Source organism: Dromaius novaehollandiae, chromosome 1 (genome assembly GCF_036370855.1).
Source record: "Dromaius novaehollandiae isolate bDroNov1 chromosome 1, bDroNov1.hap1, whole genome shotgun sequence".
NCBI classification, from domain to species: Eukaryota; Metazoa; Chordata; class Aves; order Casuariiformes; family Dromaiidae; genus Dromaius; species Dromaius novaehollandiae.
In genome coordinates this window covers 134,635,998-134,657,854 of record NC_088098.1, presented here as the reverse complement: position 1 = coordinate 134,657,854, position 21,857 = coordinate 134,635,998, and positions in this window count along the sequence as shown.

Here is a 21,857-nt window from a genome sequence, read left to right as displayed (position 1 = left end):
GACACAGCCAGCAGCCTGCTCCTGCCTAAGACAGAGGCCACTGGCACTCTCCTCCACCTCTTCATTAGGAATGGAAAGCAAAGAAAACAAGCACTGCTCATCCCTGGGCTAGATTCTGCCACAATGCTGAGCAACACCTGGTTCCAGGCACAGAGAGTGTTTTTTTTTGTGGAATAACATTTAATATAATAGCTGCAAAAGCTTTAGGGACATGAAGGTGCACAAATACCTTAGAGCATTACTTCATGGTATCACTGCAGGTCACTGCACGTTCATTGGGACCAAAGGGGGATGCCTACACTGTGCCATCAAGTATAGAGCAGAAACCTCTGTGCTAGCTCCCAGCAGGGCTAATATAGCCATGTGGTATCACACTCTCAAGAAGGCTCAGCAGCTCGCAGCACTGCCCCTGAGCTAAATTAGCCCTACTTTTTAGCAGAGCTAATTCAGCTGTTAACATAATTAAGCTGATTAGCTCAGTGCTGCTTCTGGTCCTCAAGCTGGCTGGGTTGCCAGTCCAGACCATGCTGCTTTGTACAGTTGATATGGGCCTGCCAGGGGGTGTTTTCAAATTTTTTGACTATTTCCATCCAGCACCAGTGGGCTGGGAGACGGAGCAGGCAGGCTGCTGTCAGGCTGGGGGTAGCAGTGGGCTGGGATACCAGATGAAAGCAAATATTTGCAGCACTGTATCCAGTCCCAAAAGAAGCAATGGCCTGGGGGTCATTTTTCCACAGATGGATTTATTTTCACCCAGTCAAATGTCCTTGCAGAGAGAGTGAAACACCGAACCCCCTGGTATCGGCCAGCCCTGCTCTCTCCCGCAGCATCGCGCTGGTGCCAGGGGCTCTTCGTTGGGGTGGCAGCTGCCTGAGCCCAGCCACCAGGCAGGAACTGAGTGCCACACTCAGGTTAACATATTTCATTCTCTTGCATGAGCCCTCCCTCGAGGAATGGCTATCCCAGAGCATCCGAAAGAAATGCTCACAGCAAGAGAAACCTGGGGCAGTGGCTTCCTGTGGATCATATCCTTGTGTGCTCCAAGGCAATCCTCATCTGCTAAGATAAGGCAGGAGCACAGGTAAAGAAAACCTAAGTACCTTGCCCCTGGAAGAGAGAGCTAAATATTTTAAAATAGAAAATTTGAGCTGGGGATTCCATTAAAGAAAGAGAGTTTTCAGTAATGGGAAAACTTCCAATTAAATATAAGTCCAGTTTCTTTCATTTAATAACTGCATGTCTAGTGATTTTGCAGAAGTGATTGGTGTTCTAAAATATCTTTTTCTCCTTTAGCCTCCATTGTAATTAAACATGTAGACATCAGATATTGCTATAGCAACAGTTTGCTTTCAGAAAAACAAAACTTGTGAGTGAATATTTTACTTCCCTACAGAATGAAGAAGTTGGTAAAAACTAAAACAGAAATGTCTGAAATCACAGGTTAGGGAATTACTATAGATTTTTTATTCTGGAGTTTTGCCAACTTTCACAATTATTCAGTATCTGAAAGCCCCAACACTTGGCATCTTTTGACTTTTGAGAATTTTGTATTTTAAAATAAAAAAGAAAGCAATCTGAAGAGAAGATAAGTAGATGATCTTCTGTAATTCAGTGTGCTCTGTATAGGGAAATATTTGCCTAGTTTAACTGCCTGAACCAGTAGCTTGAAAGTACCAATAGGCAGTGATGACTAATAATACTTTATAGGATACATTTATGAATAATGTGTTTGAGAAAACTGAAGGGTTCACTAAAGTCCAGAGATGTTATGAGAGAAACTGCAATAATCAGTTCCAGTGGTTTATACAAGAACAGACAACTTGAGACATAATTCATGCATATGAAAAGTTTCACATATTACTTATGGGAGGTTGCTGTTAACAAACATAAATTGCATACCATGGAGTCGAATACCTCAACCTCACACCCTCTCTCCCACAGCAAGTACACACACTGTCTCTGAATCCCATAGTTACAGATTTTTTTTTTCCCCAGTTACTGGTTTGTGAACTGAGCACAGAGTTTGTATTAGAAAACCAGAGCTTACAGAAACACCTTTCAGAGCATTGATAAACACAGAATAAAGCACTTTTGGAGCTTGACTATGTGACAGCTGGGAATCTGTTTTAAAAAGCCAGCAATGAAAAAGCCTTGCCTGGGTTCAGAGGAAATGCTGACTGAGATTGCCAGAGCTACTGCTGAGGAGGAGACACGGTAGAAAGTAATTAAGCGTATTAGCACAACAAGATGCTAGCACAGTACATTCACAGACCCCTTGGGCAATTAGAGGAGAAACAGTCAGTGCTAGCTGGAATTTTATCTAGAAGGACCCTGATGGTCATTCCTCATTGCTGCAATATTCAAACATCTATAGTGGTGTTTTAGAAACTGAACATAGCTAAGAACTCTCAATTATTTGTGTACATACATATTTATATACATATATATGTATGTTTGGTTTCATATGAGCAGTGACATTGTGAACAGCTTCTTGTATGTTAGGAAAGAAAAGGTGGAGTCAAGCAAAGGAGCTCAGGGCACTGATGAATATTTAACATGATTAAATTACCGAATTGCACCAAGAAAGCATGTGCTGTCACCCGTAGAAAATTTGTTCGGCTGAGAACCAAAAATCAAAATGGTGTATGGCCCTGACAGGATATACTTCATATATATTTATCTAATGCTCCACTAAGCACTTATGTGAACACCCACTTTCAGCCAGTTTTGCTTTCAATTTACAGTCCAGACACCTGTAATTGATAAAATAACCTCTGTATCCATGGGATAGAGAGACGATGCTATGTATTGGCTGGGTGGAAAAGGGGGAAAAGTTTGAGGTATTTGCCAGACTCTTTATCATATAGCACAATTGGGAGTTGATGCCTTACTTCCTCAGACTACCAGGTGTTTAGAAGGCAGATAAAACCTCTTTGATGGAAAATCATGGGAGCAAACAGCAGCAGCACCATGAGAGGCAGCCATGCTACATGCAAGCCATGCGGTCGTAAGCAACATCTTCTCCAAGTCCCAGAAATGCGGGAGATAACAAGCCCCGAGGAGCCGCTTTTCCTAAGGTCTCAGAGGGGCAACAGCCAGTGCTGTTGCACTGGTGGATGGTAAAATCAGGTAGACAGACTTACTGACAACAGGAACTCGGATATCTTTGGGGAGACTTGCTGATCAGACAGCAGTTCAGAATTGCACTAATTGAACAGTGACTAATTGAACATAAATTGCTCATCTGAATTCAAAATTTCATCTTACATAAACATTGCTGATTAGTTTTATTACTGTTGGCTGAGAACAGAAAAAGTGGGTCATCAAAGCTTTCTTAGGAGGCTCTTGGAACCAGCTGTTGTGTTGAACGGTGCCGGTAATACAGTGGTCATCAGCTCCAGTCAGGTACCAAATGAAGCAAACCTCTGCCAGGCTACCTGCCTCTGAGTTATGTGCAAGTAACACATTAGAGAGGGTCCTTTCCTGGCAAGCAGAGACCAGTATCTATGAGAAACTGGATCGACCAATTGAAAATACTTGCTCTTTTTAATGCTCTTAAATTTTAGGTATTAGAGTGCTTTATGCAGAAAAATCCTCATTTCAATCCTAAATGCATTTCTGATTTCCCACGACATCCCTGGAAATTTATAGTGAGTTTGTTTCTTGCAGAAGAGTAAGCTAGACAGTCAGAGGAATCATCCTTTGGATATCCTCCATATTACAAAAGGGAGTTGCCCTGGGAACTTAAATTCAAAAGTAGAGAGAAAAAGATTCTTAAATGTTACTCAAGGCCTGTAGGAAATGTTAACAGAGTTTTAGCTGACTTCACTACATATTTAACACAAACTTATTTGTCCCTTAACTGTACTAAATCTTTTAATAGCACGTTTTCAGGAGCAGTGCAGGGAAATTCCAGACTTCACTTGGGCTAAGAAAGCCAAGAACGAAAGCAGAAATATGTTAGTAGGCAAAATCTGAAATGTGCAGATTCTATGGAAGGTTGGATCTGCTTTCCTGGAGAATGGAGTGAAGGATAGCTGGTGCCCCAGCCAGCATTTGTCTGAAGACTATTCTGGCTACTTTCAGTTTTTAGGTCTGCCTACTTTTTCATTTGGGCACTATCCAAGAATGCTGCCAAAGCCACATTACTTTGCATGAGCACTTTGAGGATGAGGAAAATACTGATTTAATGAGGACACAGTTGACTTGTTCTAGTTATGAATTACATAAGGTACTTTAGATCTATATTTTCAGTTGAACCACTTACCTTTCAGCGTACAGGGAGAGACCCAATAACTCGCCACGCAAAGAATAAAATGGTTAACTCAAAATTGTTCATAAAAATCAAAAATTTTCTTTCTGGTCCCCATGACAACCTTCAGCCTCACACTTCATTTTCTATGAAAAGTGTCCCACTGAGGTAGTTGCTCTTGTAATGACCCAACCAGACAGTTTTACAAAAATAGGTATTTTTATTGTTTACCCTCATGAAACTAATCCTCCCAAATTGACTAGCTTGTATGCAGCATTGATTTCGTGAGTCTGCAGACATCTTGAAACAAGTTCCTCTGAAAAATGTAACTGTACTGCTGAGATGATCATAAGTGAAATAGATAACAGAAGCTTTTAATCCGCATTATTATCTCAGGCTCTCAAAACTGCCCACAGGATTTCCATTATATCAGTTTTCAACAGTGATACAAGAATCAGGCAGGAAATACGATAACTAAAATTAAATTAATTGGCTATGAAAACACCGAGGCATCTATATTTACTTTTGTATCCTTTTCCTCATTTCACGCACTCAAAAACATGTGCATGGCAAACATATATGTCCACATACATGTGTTTTTGAGAAGCTATATGGGAACCCTGGAGAAATGAGAGTCTTTGACAAAGACTTTGGGTCTAGTTTACCCCAGTATGCATGGGCATTGTGAACATTCCTGTATTTAGTTGCATGTATAAATCGGTTAGCGACTTCATTTTGGATTAGATGTTTTCTTTGGTTAGCTTACTGCACTGCGTAGCCTCCAACTGAGAAATCAAGTCCAGAAAAAATAGATCATTCTAAGCTCCGCAATCCAGCCTGTCAAACAGCCTCCAAACCACTGTCAACTGTCTTCTTTAGTAAGGCCAGGGAGGGAAGGGGAAACCCTTTTCACAGTCCCGGTCACGCTGGAGTTTTTATCTTCTTGGGAAAACTATTCTTAGCTTTCAGAAGACAATGCATCTTTAAACTATTTATATACAAGACAGCTGATGTAAGCTAGATATCTTTCTCCTAGTTCTCCACCATTGTTTCATTCTTCTGTGTTTCTTTTCATTTGTTATATATTGTTCTTTTTATTTTTTCTTACATCAAAAGATCTGGAAAATAAAACTCTGATACTTAGTCTTTTAAATTCCTCCTCTTCCTGGTTTTGACTGTGTTCTTTTTTCTGCTGCAGAAGACAAGAGCAAGTGAACCTATGAAGCCAAACAATATTGTTTTTTCCTCCAGTGTCCTCAAATTTTCATATATGAAGTCAATCAGCGGAGGAACACGTAGCAGTTAGCGTAATAGCTTAGGCCTAGCTGGCAATAGTGTTAGCAGAGGAAGGTAAGGGGTGGAAGTGGCAGACTGTCAGCATGTAGACACAGAGCCAGGCAGTGACACAGCTGAGATTGGAGCCTCCCACAGGCCATGTGGGATCTTCCAAGCTGCGATGGGCAGTGGCAGGAGAGATATGAAGCAGGTGACTTCAGTCAGGGAAAAAGGGAAAGGATGGCAATAGCAAAGAACAGAGCTTCCTGGAAATATTCTTTATTTATTTATTTATTTTAAAGATGGAACTACTAAAACACCTGCATCGCCCAGGGAGATGGTTGGAGATGGCCCAGGGATGGATAGTTGGAGAATCATACCACTTTTGCTCAGATCAGTCTTCCTAAGTATGGAAACTTTTCAAAACCTCTTTGATCTTCTGACATATCCCTTTTCCATCTCACATGCTTCTGGGCTTCCTCACCCTGTCAAATCCTTTTTCTTCTGTCTGGGCTTCATTTGTATCTTCCATCCAACCTCTTGATGCAGCAATTACGAGGGAGATGTAGGAGGATGTTTTGTCTGGTGGTTTGGTCACACTCAAACAAGATTTTTACCATAAAGATCCTCTCTGACCCTAGAATCCACGTGTGCCTGGATCTTATTTGGATTACATTCCCACACAGAGGTGCCTCAATTTTCTGCTTTTCCCATGTCCTTTTTGCTGTTGCTGAGAGTGGGCCTACCTTCTCTTCTGTTCAGTGTAGAGCAGGATCTCCATAGCACTAGCTTAACTGATGTGATTTCTTTTCATCTGCAATGACATTCCTAGGGATTTAACATCCATGGTTTAATTTCAAACCCACAACATCAAATTGGCTTTGATATTAGGCAGGGAGAGTCTGCTCAGCCAACTGTAAATGCATGTAAAATGCTTACACTTATTCTATTACAGCACTCATTGGTTCTTGCATTAAAACCTTAATAAGGTTACATTAAAAGGCTTGTAAGAGTGAGACAGAAACTTCCCACAGAAGGGAAATATTGAGTAAGGATTTCGGCTATGTCTTTAATTTCTTTTGTCTAGACATCACAACAGCATTTATGCTTATCTTGCCAAAGGTAATAAAGTCTCCTGAGGATATGTAGTAAATTAACTGTCCCGATCCAATATCAGGAGGGTTTCGTTACAATCCCAAGGACGAGATTAAGACGCTAAAACTGGTCAAATATCGTAAAACCTTTCAACTTTATTTTCCATGAAGTGGGGAGAAAAGGTGGGGAAAGGTGAAGGAGAGGAGAGAGAAAGAGAGAGAGAGGGGGAGAGGGAGAGAGAGAAAGAGATCTCACCACCCGTGGATCCAGCAGCATCCAGCTGGTCCTCTTCACCCTGGGTGTAAATTTTAGTGATGCATGTGCAGTAATTACAACTCGAGCAGGGTCCGACCCTAGGTTCCCGCTGAAAAGTTCGGAGCCAAATCAAGGCAATGACACGCGTGCAGTGGTTACAGCTCGAGTTGGGTGCCTCTGAAGAGGGACCCCGAACAAAGAAAATCCCTGGGTAATTACAGCTTTTTCAAATTAAGTTTCCCACCCCTCACGTGGTAGTTCAGACCAATAGTAATATTTGGGTCTGGGGTCTCCTGCTTCTTATTGGGTCTCATCACTGTCCCTAGGTAGGCTGTTCACTGTTGCCGTTTCTGCTGACAGATGTGTCTTCATTCCTCGGGTCTCGCCATTGTCTCTCAAGGTCCTGACAAAGAGGTGGTAATTCCAGCAATTAACACTGTTTCAGCAGTGCACAGGAATGCAAACTGCTGGTGACTCCCTTATCATTCCAGTTTGAACCAGCTCTCAGGCCCTTTTCTTACTGAACTAGGTTATTTTATCTAAGTGCGGCCTAAGGCTTCAACAAATTTAGCTACTCATTCTAAGCAAGTTTTATAGAAGTTGTGCTAAGTGGCAATAATTTACAGTCCAGGTCCCAAAGTCTCTGCCCGATCGTGGTCTGGTTCAGCACAGGCTCGGTGTGTCCTGGGTGCTCGCAGGGAGACCATTTCGGGGTTCGCAGCAGCTCAGTCCTGTTTCCACCGGGGACGGATGGCTTGTTCAGGGTTATGGTTTGCACCTTATGTACCAAGAAATGTTTAAGGCAAAAGTTCACTTATCTGTCCGCCATATTAACAAATAAAGCAGTACAAGTAATGGGATGACGATTACCTGACTAACTATAATATTACGGCTTATAGTAATGAAATATATGCACACACATGCACACGTATACATGTACTTACAGGCACATACATGTGTATGTACAACTTCTGAGCCAAATTCTCCAAATCACACCATACCAAAACAAGCCTATTTTTTCCAACTAGATTTGTACATGTATGGTTTTACATGCTGGACAAAGCTTCAGGTTAGGCCATTATAAAGTATGTAAATGCGAAAAGCGACACCTGTGCACAATGCCAAATGTCTGTGTATGCAGAAGCACGCCTGCACACACAGCCACCCACCTCCCAGGCCAGTGAGCCCGGGCACCCTGCAAGTTTGCAGTGAGCGCCTGGGATGTGGCGCCTGGTGCTGGTGATCCTTGCACTCCAGCTGAGCCCGGATCGCCCGCTGATGCCAGCTGACCTGCTGGTGGATGGAGCCAAGCTGAGTCTGCTCGGGCAGAGCCCTCTGCCCTCTCCACTGCCAGATGACAGTGATGTGACAAGACACATCGGACACACGGATCCTGCCAGTTTCCAGACCTTGGGACGCAGGCAACTCCAGTGGGTTACCCAAAGCCTGCTCTGCGGGTGCTCCCGCAACAGGCAGCGACCCAGGAGCCTCTCTGGCTCCCAGCCGCTCCTCCCCTGCTGGGCAGGAGCGATCAGGGAATTGCACCATTTTAGAGTGAACTTTCTCCATTTGAAAATCTATTTGGGTTCTCCGATGCTTCCAGGAGGTTCGTGAGCTCTGTAACTAAAACCAGTTTTTCACAATCATCTTTAACCATGACCCTCTTCTAACATCAACTGTACAGAGAGAAGAAGAGAAACTCAGTTCTTTCAGAGCTGTGCAATGGACAAAATGGCTATTGCAGTTTTTAGCAGTCACTATAAAATGGTGGAGTGATTGACAAACAAGACCAGACTTACTTTTAGCGAGATGTTTTCCTTGGCTCTTTATCGATAAAAATGAATTAAATAATCTGAAGGGAGAGAAGACAATAATCTCCTCCTTGACTGTTGTCTTTGTGTATGATCTCCAGCCTTTCTGAGTCACCCTCCTCTTCCCCAGCAGCTAATTTATTCTAGAAACTCCAACAAATTGGACTCCAGCTCCATCTGCTTCAGTAGAGAGCAGGTAACAACCCCATATCCTTTCAGCCACTGAGCTACACTTTACACCCACCTTGGCATGACAGGATTGGGGCTGCAGTGCCAAACATTACCAAGTTGAAAACTGAATGAGGGACTTGAAAAACATTTTTTCTCTCTAAAATGAGAAATCTCCACCTCTTCATAGACCACGTCCCACACTAAGCCTTTCCTGAAATTGTTAATATGTCAGAAGAAGATTGTCCACGCCAAGCAGCTTTGATTCTGTTTTAGTGCACCTCTGCAAAAGGAAGTGGAATTTCACCAAGAACAACTGTGGTTCAGTTTATTATTATGGAGATGAACTCTAGATTTGCTTGAAATAATGGCTATAGATTACAGTCTCTATATCACCAAAAATATACAAAATATGTGAAACAATTCCTCAGGAGAGGGTATAGATGGCATTAGGACAATATTAGGTTTTACTTGAATGGTTGAACTTCCACTTAAAAGAGATCAAAACAAGAAAGTTTTAAAATTTTAAGCACTGTGCTGTTGTTAAACTGCTCTGACCAGTCCTGAAGGAGTTTGTGATTTTTTTTGTTTGTTGGTCACTGTCACCACAGCAACTAACTGGTTCTACATGAAGTTATAGTGCAAGCCAGCAAGGCTGTAATGGAATACATTCCTTAGTGTGAGTCAACGCCTGTGCCGAAGAGGAGGCACACAGTGTTGGAAATAGTCTAAGATGGTGCGTTCTGCTCAGGGTGGAAACAAGGAACTGTCTGGAATCAGGTTTCTCCCTCCTCCACATATTTTTCATCATGAGAACATTAGTTGTGCTTTGTCTGGGACAGATCCGCAGTGCTGCGCTTCCAGTGTGACTGCAGCGCTGGGAATAGGGAGCTGAAGCCGAGGCTGCTCTGTGCCCTGCAGAGCAGAGCTCGAGATCGCTATCAGACGCAGAGGAGGCTGGCAATTATTTCCCAGGAGGACAGCGGTCGCTGTGGTGGTTTTCAGGCTGAGTCCCACAGGGCCGCGGGGATCTCCTGACTGCTTCTGAAGGCTCTTTGAAATGGAACTGAAAAGAGCAAGCCTGTTGGTAGCATTTTTAAATTCACTATCCAGGGTCTGTATTTCCCTCGGAAAGCTGCTAAAGGTCAACAGCTCCAAAAAAAGTTGAAAATCATTGATATGCACAATGCAATAATACCCCACCATGCAAAGTGAATCTCATTTTGCCCTCATAAAACCAGCATCAGTGCAGGGAACTTCTCATTACACAAGGAATTCTACTGCGGCAGAACTAATCCGGCCAAAGTTTTTTCCTGGCCATGTTGATCTGGCTATTGTTGTATGAAAAACTTTAGATGTTGATTAATAAGGGATCAAATGTATTTTCTCATGTGGTTTTATCTGGGGAGAGTTATGGCTCAGTTTTAAGATATCTGGAAGGCAAGTTGGAGGAAAAGTAAAATTAACTTATATCCCAAACAGCAACTCAAAGTCATGATTAAAATTATGTAAATTATTAACACAGTGTATTTAATAAGGTACATTTGAGGTTACCAGTCTGTGGAGGGAGTTGCATGAATTTTAGATTTTTATTTTATATCAACATTGCATTGCTCAAGTTCATAAAACAGAAACCAGATGAAATCTTGGGGCAGATTGTTTTTGCACCAGTGAAATTCTCAGTCCACAGAGCTCTTTCAGACTGATTTGCTGGGAGCAGAATGAGAGCTCACTTTGCATCACAGAAATTTTGCCATTTGCTTTAAAAATAAACCTACAACTCCATCCACAGACTGGTGGCCTCAAATGTAACATTTCAAATTTGTCTGAATAAATACAACACATTAGTAACAATCAGATTTTTAATAATGACTTTGAATTGGAATTGCTGTTTGAAATATGATTTAATGTTAATTTCCCTCAAACTTTCCTTTAAGATATTTATTCTACTTATCGTAAAATTGAGCCATAATTCCCCCAAATAAAACCAGATTAGAAAATACATTTGCTTCCTTACTAGTCAAAGGCTTATGTGAGATACTACGGCTAGAAATAAATCAGTCAATAAATACACTATTTTTGTTCTCATCTTAAAGTAACTGATTGGTCTCATTTTCTGACCAAAGACAATTACATTTTGACATATGGCTCTATAAATCTCAACGGCTGTGAATCTTATTCTTATCCTACTACTAATGGGCAAGTTGCAACCACAGTAATCTCATGAGCATTTCCAAGTGAACTTGCAGGGCAACCCCACCAAACTATGACTCATTGACACTCGCGGATAGACAGCTTCCTCGGGAAAGGAGATGAAATAATGACTTGGTTTCTCTGTTGCAACAAATGTAGCTAATACATGAGGGGAAAGAGGAGAAGAAAATAATGTATCTCTGTCACTTTAATACCTATTAATAATGTCATTGAAATACGTGAGCATGTCCACAAGAATTGCAGGATTTGGCCAATAAAACCTTGTAGATTCGCAGATTGTAAGGTCATTACACCATTAGTCTGATTTCCTGCATAATGTCATCCCTGGAATGTCATCCAGCAGCTCACAGACTGAGGCTAATGATGGCTGTTTGGCTCTGGAAAGCATTCCAGGCAGTTTCGATTTGAGGATAGTAAGAGATGAAGAACCCCACACTTACCTTGATATTTCACTCTGGTGTGATTATCATCACTATTAAATGTGTGCTTTTTTCCTATTGGAATAATGTGGCTCAAATTTTCTGGCTGTTGGTTCCTGTTATGTTTTTCTCTGCTAGATTGTTGATGATAAAAGTATCGAGCATGATAGTTCACATATGCAGTGCTTATTTGTGTATATAAACAGGTTGTGTGCTTTAAGTTTATTGCTGTAAAGCATTATAACCATCCTAAGTTACTTATTTTTTACTTTCATCTCTTTCTCCGTAGGGGTTTCAGAACAGCACAGTGTATTGCAGTATGGGCACAATAAACAAAGATTAAATCACTTTCCTGAATCTTCGCACTGCTTCCCAGTTTATACAAACATGGATTACAAGTATTTCTGGCACTGAGTGCATCTGAATGGCCACAATGATGAATAATCCCTTTTCCAAACCATTGAGGTTACTGTCCTGAAGTGCAGAACTTGCAGGAGTAATAATTTTGCTTTTCATAGCGGCAGGAAAAAAATGTGCCCTACATTTCCAAGAAGCTTGGTACAGTCAGCACGACTGCCACTCAGCCAGCTGGTTCCCAGTCGGGGCTGACACATGGGATTATTCCATCCCGAGTGCAGGTATTTGCACTTACTGAACTTCATGAGGTTTCCGTCAGCCCAGTCCACCAGTCTCTCGAGGTCCCTCTGGACTGAAGCTCTGCCACTCACTGTGCCAGACACTCCCCCCAGTTTAATGTCATCTGCAGATTTCCTGAAAATGGTCACTGATGAAGATATTGATCAATATAGGCCTCTGTACTGACCCTCTGGAGTACTTAGCTCCTTAGTGATATACACCCACCAGCCAAATGCTGAAGCAGCAATTGCTCTCCTTTGAGTCTGACAGTCCAGCTATTTTTCAAACCACCTAACGGTCAATTGTCCTGCTCACACTTCCTCAGTTTCCAGATTGTCCATCACTAGGTTTTCCCCCACTGTATAAAAGGGCCCAGGTTTTTCTTCAGTTTCCAGGGTGTCATGCTGGGGGTGGGGGTGGTGTCAAAAGCTGTACTAAAGTAGGTTACATCCACCACTCCCCCTTGCCCACAGAGCCACTCATTTTATTACAGATGTCACTCCGTTTGGTCACACATGATTTGCCTTTTGAATCTGTGTTGACTGCTCCTGATTACTGCCCTGTCCTGCCCATGCTTGGGAGAGCCAAGAGGACATGCTCCACAGGATGGAGCTGAGGCTGACTGCCCCGTAGTTCCCTGGGTCCTCCTCCTTGCCTTTTTAAACATTAGGCATAATGTTAGTCTTCTCCCAGTTGTCAGAAACCTCTCCAGTTGTCACAGCTTCTCACAGATGATAGACAGCAGCTTCACGCTCACATCCACCAGCTGCTCCAGCACCTTCACGTGAATCTTATCCAGCTCCATGGATTCAAACACATGCAGCTTCTCTAAGTAGTCCTGAACAAGTTGCTCCCCACTGCTGGCTGCCCTTCCTCCCAAACAGCCCTAACACGCAGGGGTCTGGGAGCAGGCTTTGCCTGCAAAGACCAAGGCAAAAAAAGCATTGAGGACTCCAGCCTTTTCCACATTGTCCATCACTAGGCTGTCTCCCACATGGACCCATGTTTTTCCCGAACCTCTTCTTGCAGCTATGACTCCTGTAAAATCCTTTCCTGTCACCCTTAATAACCCTCACTGCTCTTAGCTCCAGCTGGGCTTTGGCTTCCCTAATTTCCTTGGTCTTCTTGATTTCTCCTGGTCATGGAGAACTTAATTCACAGGGAAGAAAATCGGCATCATAATTCACACAGTCCCTCAGGCCCACATACATGATTCTCTACACATAGCAAAAGGTAAAATTGGTAAATGACTGTAGCCTAAACTAAAATGAAAATAGTTTGGGGCTATTGAAATAGACCGTTTTAGCATTTATGAACTACAACAGTTCCCTTTAGCATTTAGATATACAAACACGCTGAAGAACAACTTACAAAAATAAATAGGGTAGATAAAGGAGGTAGTTGGTCTTCAAAAGAATAAAGATATTAGTCCCCATTTTTCCACATCCTATGTGTGCATCTGAGCCATCAGGCTAAGAAGTATGCCTATTTTCTTGGTCATATAAATGTTTACTGTTATATGAAAAGTGTAACACCTTCTACATTGAAAAATTTTACTTCAGACATGTGATATCTCAATGTTTACACCACTCTCCTTGAAGATGAGAGACCTGGGTCAAATTCTTCCTCCAAATGATGTAACAAACAGATCTGAACTAAGGTTCGCATATGTTAGAGGAGTGCCTTGAAGGTGGTACCACCACAATAACATCAACAGGACTTGGGAATTTTGACCTTAATTTTCCAAATTTCTTTACTTTAGGAAGCAGTTAAAAGGTCTAAAGTTAAGTCTCTACTAAAGTATTTGCAGGATTGGGGCTAATTTGGCCACAAGGCTAGAGAACTTCACTCTGATTTCCATTATACTTATTACCTACCAGACGCCAGAAACATCAAGATTTTTAGAATCGGTTGACTTAGTCTTTGGTTTAAAAATGCCAGTGGTGTAGCTTTGTCAGATTGGAAAACTACGAATCAGTCATATCCCAGCCCTTGTTTATTAGCCCTCCATGACTGTACTGCAAAAGTGGAATGACTCTATTTCACAAAGTAGCAGCCTAAGAAATCAAGTCCAGATGCCAAAATGGAGAGTTACTATAATAACAGTGATCTGATATATTTATTTTAGAAATGGAAACCAGCATGTTGTCAAATACACTCCAAGAATCTCCCTACTGCAGTGTGCTAAATGAAACTAACAGGTAGGCCAAGTGTACACTCTTGCCCTGGACTGCATGGAGAAGGGACTGTGTCAAAACAATGTATTTAAGCCCAAGGAGCCACTGTCTACCTTAGCATAACCTTCCCATAGATCTGTTTTCCATTGTTGGCTGGAGATGGAGACTAGTCACAGTAATATTTTTAATAACGGTAAAGAAACAACAAGATTACCATCTGTCTAGTGATCAAGCCAAACTCCTGTATAAATTTCAGCCTGTGTAGCATTTGGCATGGTGTAGAGAGTGAAGAGATGGTAAAATTCCTCTTTTTTTAGTATGCTTTAAAAACTCTGCTAGAGGTATCTGTACTATGCCAACTCTGGCCACACTGAAGAAAGAAAAAGAAAATCTCTGAAATCCTTTGGGAATGCAGTTAAAATGCCGTTGTGGGGTTTGCTTGTTTAGCAGGAGCTATGGAAAAGGAAATGAAAATGCTATTTCAGAAACTATTGGAGGAGGTAAAAGATGGATATCACAGGATTCCTAGATTCTCTTTGTGATTCTGATTGCTATTTCTCCTTAAATGAAAAAAAAATTGATGATAGCAAAAACTGTAATATCCTCCTTTGATATTTTAATGAGTACCAATGCCCCAACGAGATCTGCCTGCTAGCCCTTCTTCGCTCTGAACTCATGTCTAATCCTAGATGTGTAGTAAGCACGCATTGCTTTGAAGCCGTAGCATAGAAGACAAGGTTTTCGTTTTCATGGTTGAGTGTATCCGAGATTAAAAGAGGGCCTTTTTAATATTTTCTGTCTTTTTCTACTCAGTCCAAACTAATATTTAACTCCTATCTTTCTTGTTTGTCATGATCCTGCTGCATGCAGTTCCTTTCACCTACATACAACCATTCAATGCTAGGTACATATTGTAAGCCAGTCTCTTCCAGAGGGTCATTTATTTTACTGATCATATTTTAGGAAGAAGTGAAGCGTTCTGTAGAGTTGTTTACTTCTCTGCATTGTCTATAAAGTCTACATCAGGATCTCAGCCAGCATGCCTAACTTCCAGATATCTGAAGCTACGTAAGATGACCCCATCATTTTTTGGCAAAACTGTGAATCCTTTCATTTGCTGTTCAGATGCCTCATGTGTACCAGTGATTTGCATGACTTTTGTTCTAATGTTAAATTGTTCTCCATCAGTAATTTTGAATTTATTTTATATTTTACTCCCATTTGAGTCCTACCTTTAGTATGCCATTTTGCGTGAAATCATAGGCTTTTATTATTTACGATGGATGGCTATAGTCACAAAATGATCCCAAGATAAAATGTATCATTGCTGGTAACGTTTTGTCCTTGGAGGTGTTCTCCAACTTCATATACTGTACACCCTGTACTTTTCTGTCTGCCAATGCAGCATCTTTGGGTAAATAGGTTGTTTTGAGGCACACTGTGCATATGTTCCTAGGACGGGCACTTGTTCTGTTTTGCATGATAGACATTGACTGCAGATGTCTTCTCTCGGTGCCTTTGCACTGTGTTTAGGCTCTGTGTGCATAAGACCCCGCTCTTGTGTCTTCTTTTTGTCACGTGTATCAGGTTCTTGTCTGAGAAAAATTACATACGAAGAATGGAGGGTTCTAATTAACTGAGAACATAACTAATGCCATGCCAAAGCTAGCTCAAATGAGCAGTATATATTACCAAGACACAGAACCGTGTCAGCACTTTTTTATTTCTTCTGGTATTCAGATTATGTGATTTAACTCTAGCTCAATATCTCTACATGGTCTTGTATTGCTCTGACAAAAGAAGATTTTTTTTTTAAAGGTGTTCAAAACATGGTTCATGCTAACTTATTCTTAATGGATCTTCATTTCAGGAAGCAAAATAAAGCAAGACATGCCAGCATCACATGCCATGCCAAAGCTAGCTCAAATGAGCAGTATATATTACCAAGACACAGAACCGTGTCAGCACTTTTTTATTTCTTCTGGTATTCAGATTATGTGATTTAACTCTAGCTCAATATCTCTACATGGTCTTATATTGCTCTGACAAAAGAAGATTTTTTTTTTAAAGGTGTTCAAAACATGGTTCATGCTAACTTATTCTTAATGGATCTTCATTTCAGGAAGCAAAATAAAGCAAGACATGCCAGCATCACTTGCATATAATTTCATAAGAGTCATTCACACCAGAGTAAGACAAGAGGCATTTCACTGACACAGATAAAGTCAGACTGATGTGAAACTGCTGGGGGATTGTTACAGCAATGGTCAGAAAATAGCAGTAACCTCAAAAGCAGTTTTTGTTATGTTCCAAGTTTGTCACCACTCTCTGCAGTATATGGACTCAGATCTGCTGCTTTTACTCACCTGAGTGATCCTGTCTTAAATGACTACTCAAATTAGTATCATTATATCCTCAACTGCAGAGACTGTTTCAGCCAAGATAGTAACTACATAATTATGGGTTTCTGGACCAAGTATGCATGTCTTTGTATTGCTCTTAATGATGTCAAATTTCAGTTTGACAGCATCAAATGTTCAAATACATCAAGAACCCAATCAAACAGCCGCCCAAGGATTTTTGAAGAAACCTTTAGTGCAAGCATATACACATCTTTTCCTGCATATAAACATCCCACCAACCAGCAATGTAATTTTGCACATGCAAGAAGAGAATTCAATCCTCTGTTCATCTTCAGTGTTAATGTTCTTGGAATTAATGCCAGGAACAACAGTTTGGAAAGAAGTATTGTCAGAAACTCTCATTCTGATATCAGCATTCCTTGTATTTGGATTTTTCATATATTCATTGCATGAAGATTCGATAGATCAGATTTGTCATCTGGTATTCCAAATGGTTACAACTAAAGGCAACTTCCCTGATGCTGAATGACAGTCATCTTGGTAACAAAAAATCTCTCCTCTTGAAAGAACAGGAAGAGCTCGTCCACTCGGTTACAGCAGTTTTGCAGCAACGTGAGGAACAACGGCCTTGCAAAACAGAAACGTGGTAAGAAATAATACCCCGGAGTAACAGAGTAGATCAGAGAAGGCAGCCGGCAGCTTGTGGGATGATTTCACTCAGCCTCTAACAATTTAGAGTGTATCCTATTGTGTCTGCACACATGTGGGCCCTTCCTTTGATGAGCCATACACCTACGTAAGCTGAGAGCTCAACACAAGTGGACAGCAGATGTGCCCAAAACTGGCATCTGTCCCACTGGACTGTTTAGTAGCCCTGAACTAAGCAGTAATGAGTCTCTCAGGGGGTGGCAGTGTCTCACCCTGGCTTTCAGGAAAAGCACAGCGCCTCTAACAGGAAATGCTATGGTAATAACCTCAAATGCTCATTTGAGTGTCTGTGGGCTCACATTAATTCTAGCAAATTAACAAGAAAATTAATTATAGTTATGAGGACAGGACTGCACCTTTAGCGTCAAACGTTTAGTCTGCCACAAGGCATTCCGTTCTCTAAAAAGTATTCTGGTCTTCCTAACAGTGTGCCTTTTGCAGCCATGCTCAGTCTCTCAGCACAGCTGAATCAAAACTAGGCACTTTGAGAAAAATGAATAAGTTATTCCTATCTACTGTCCAGGAAAAGTCGATCTAGAGGCAAACTGTTGAGTTATTTATTCCATTCCTTCCTGGAATAAATTATGCTCTTGAATGTCCTTTAATGTATAACTAATAAGGAACCATCAGACTACATGAGATTTTACAAATATTTCAGTTATGCATAGGCCAAGTGCAGAATCAGGGTCAATATGTGGATTTGGGACTGCTCCTGCAGGATATAGCAACTAGAAACTAATTAATAAAATTACTGCCAGATTGAAACAAGACAGAATGAAAATCAGTTGAATACAAGACTCTGAAGCACCACCATTTTATATTTCAACCTCTGGCCTTTCCTCTGCTGTACAAATATGCAAACACGTCTGCAGGACCAACAAGTGAGCTCTTCACCTAACCCTTTGATCATGGTCCGAAAGCTTGGGAAGATAACAGGAAAATTCGCACTGGCTCAGATTTCCTTTGCTTCTGTTTTCTGATCTGCTCTTTGAGCTAAACTTCTCCTAGAAGAGCTATAAAAAAATCCACACTGGAAATCTACAACACTTACGCCCGTGCGGTTCAGCCAGCTGGATCACTGGTCTCCAACACTTTTCCAGCCATCAAGAAATGTCCTATCACAAATCCTATTTGTCTGTCTTACGCTATTAGCTTTTCAAATGGTCACTGGTCATACTGTCATGACCCCAAGTTTGTACTGTAGTCTCATCTTTCTCCATTTCAACAGCCTACCCAAGGGAAAATCAGGTAAAAATAATATTGTAGTATTGTTTATCTCCTGGTTTCGTTGCTGCCTATTTCTCACAGATTCCCATCATCGAGTTTTCCCTATTAAAACTCTCTCAGGATGAACTTTAGTACTGGAAATTGATGTGCAGTCATAAAGTGTTCTGAAATGGGCTTACTCAATTATTTTTTCCAACATAAATCTTCAGATTCTTTCAAAGTATTGACTGAGCTCTGAATATCTGAATAGCAGGCTATATATCACAATTAGAACCAGTTCAGAATGTTTTTAGGGGTTCAATTCCAGAAAAAAAAATATAAAAATACATATCAGACCCAAGCAAGATATATCCAGCCACCCTGAAAATCTTAAAAGCTTTCATTTCAGTCTTGCAGAGTCTTATTGGAAACTTACTTAACCAAATTCTCAGTCTGCTTGCCTACTCTCACTGTAAAATTGATGAAAAATTAATGGAAAAAAATAATGAACCCAGTTCACAGGAGAACAAGAGAAATTCCTATGAGCCTTACTAAAAATTACTGTCATGCTGATGTAGAAAAATATAACCCAAGAATTTTCCGTGCCTGTACCCACTCCATCCAACTTGCTCGGTTCCTTTCCTCAACAAAATATGCTTGCTTCAGATAAATGGGCTAGCAGAATTTTGCAAGTTTGTTTTATTTGGATAATATGTAAATCGAAACAATTGACTCACTTGGAGCATGATTTTTGTTTGAGGAAGAAAACAGCCACCTGAAAAAAACAGGAAATGTTCCAGCAAATCTAATTTAAAACAAATGAGTGACTATTGAGGTTTCTAATGGGAAAGAAAATCTGCCCTCAGCAGCACTATATGGCACCAGAAGGAGAATACTAGAGTCTAGCTGGCGAAGGCTCTGGGAGAACACTGCTCATCATATGAAATAGGAGACAGATGTTTGAGGAAAAAGCAGAGCAAAGGGACATGGTATCATATGGTAAAAAGATCCAAGGCATAATTGTTATATAAAGTATCTGTGACTCTAAAGCAGTTGAAGTTAGTCAAACAAAAATAAATACATACTGCCTTATTTGGCAGACATTGTAAGATTAACAAACACTTTAAAACAGTTTGCTTGCATTCAAACATGAATTCTTCTTTGTGTTTTTTCTTTCTTTTAGTACAGCTGAAATTTATTGTGCCTTCCAAACTTTCAACATAGGAACTTCACACGCTCTTAAAGTCTTTAAAGGATTTGTCTGCCAAAGTGTTATAGACTCTTATATATGACTGCAAATACACACATACTGATATACTTGAAAAGTAATGCACAGTAGGGTTGATTGAAAGCATACAGTAATCAGTAGGAGGCTTTTCATTGATTTTGACTGAGTCTGGAGCAGAGCCATAATGTGAAAACCAGCATGGTAAATGTTGTTCTCATCAAGATGGTGTAGACATACAAGTAACCCTTCCTAGCCTCTGCCAGCTGCTTTCTGAAGAGGCAGTCACCTCATCCTCCCTTCTCTGTGGCTTTACAGTGAACATCTCTTTAGCAAATATTGTTGCAAATGGGGCTGTTTGCTGCACCCTTGACTCTTCAGGCAGAGACTGGTAGGGCTTGCAGCCAAGTGAAACACCTCAGGCAGTCCCACAAGCAGCAAGAATGATAAGCCACCTTCATGCAGGGCTAGCTCTGAGCTTGGGCAAAGCTGGGCTTTGCTTAGGACAGCTGCCTGCCAGAGGCAACCTAGTGGCTGTGGCCCTGCTGCTTATTTTGGCTGGACCAGGGCACTGAAAAGTCGTGTTGGATGCTGCCACTGGTGACAAAGTGTACGGGGCAGTGGGGCTGCTCCAGCAGGTCATGGTGTCCGTCCGCGCCGCCCATCTCCATGCTGGCCTCAGGACCCAGCTCCTCCAGCTCCCCTCCTAGCCATGTGTCTGCCTCCTCCCCTTCCTGCCCCAGAGCTCCAGACCCAGCTCCAAACTTTGCTTAGATAACTCAGTCTCACCCAAATTGCTGTGAAGCCTTGAGCTAGCTCTGCATTTGGCCACCTGCAGTTGATCAGGACTTGACTGGCTGCTCTATGACGTTTGATAGTGAACCAAGCAAAAATTTTAAATCCAATGTAAACCAATAATGCAGTGAAAATATTCTTAGTTTTTAGGCCAAAACTGTACATAGTTTAAGGTTACCAAGAAAATAGCATTTTGAAAAAACTGTGCAGCCATTTCCTTGCAATGTTCATGATTAAGTGATACTGAATTCAGCTATAACAAGGTCTTAATTTCAAAACCTAGGCACAAACTTACAATACATGCTTGCTTCCACTCTTGAAAGAAGTCATATGAAGGTTACCTGAAGAGATTCAGCAGTTTGGTGACAAATAGCAAAGCTCCCTTAACAAAAGTGTTTAAATGCTTTTCAACCATCCTCAAGAAAACAAAACCCAAGCAGAAATTCCTCCTCTCCCTGAAAAGCAGCAGTCTGTATTCCTGCTTAATTCAATCCCTGCTCCCCATCCATTTATATGCATTTAGTGCAGTCTTAATTGCCTAATCAGACACAATTCTGAATGCCTTTAATCATGGTTGCAAAAAAGACAATTTCTGAAACAGCGAGATTAGAGAGATGAGTTTTATTCTTATGTCTTCCACAAATTGACAAGACTGTATTTTAATACCAAAGCACAAGAAGCCAAATTAAAGAGCGTTCTTAATTCTGCTGTTTGATCTGATTTCATAAGCCTAACATTTTCTCATATAATTATTTGCCAGTTTTCTCCACATGGATCCAGATGCACACATGCTAAAACAAGAGGCATTGTATCATCATAAAATTTGAGCAAGCAAATCATGAATCAGGATCTACCATGAGCTGTCAGGGAAAACATGGCTTAGTGCAAAGGGTCTTCAGGTCATACAGGTTTGGTAATGGATGTTTGACACATCCCTCGGGTGTTTTGTGATATGGGAACCTTCCTGTATACCATAGAAGTATCAGGGATTTTGCTTTATATAAAATTTTGCTTTTTATAAAAAGCTTTATAACCAGGACAGTTGTGTTTTTTTGAGGGGGCAGGAGGGATTAGCATAAATTTGACTCTGATCAAATTTGAGAGTTTCATTACAACCAGAGAAGCACCAAAAATACTGGGGGACAAATCTCAAGTGGGAACTCCTTCCCCCAAGGGACAACAGAGGACTGGGAACTGTGGGCATTGGCAACAGATTTGGTACTAAAACACCGTCGTCTTGTGCTCAGAGAAGGGAAAT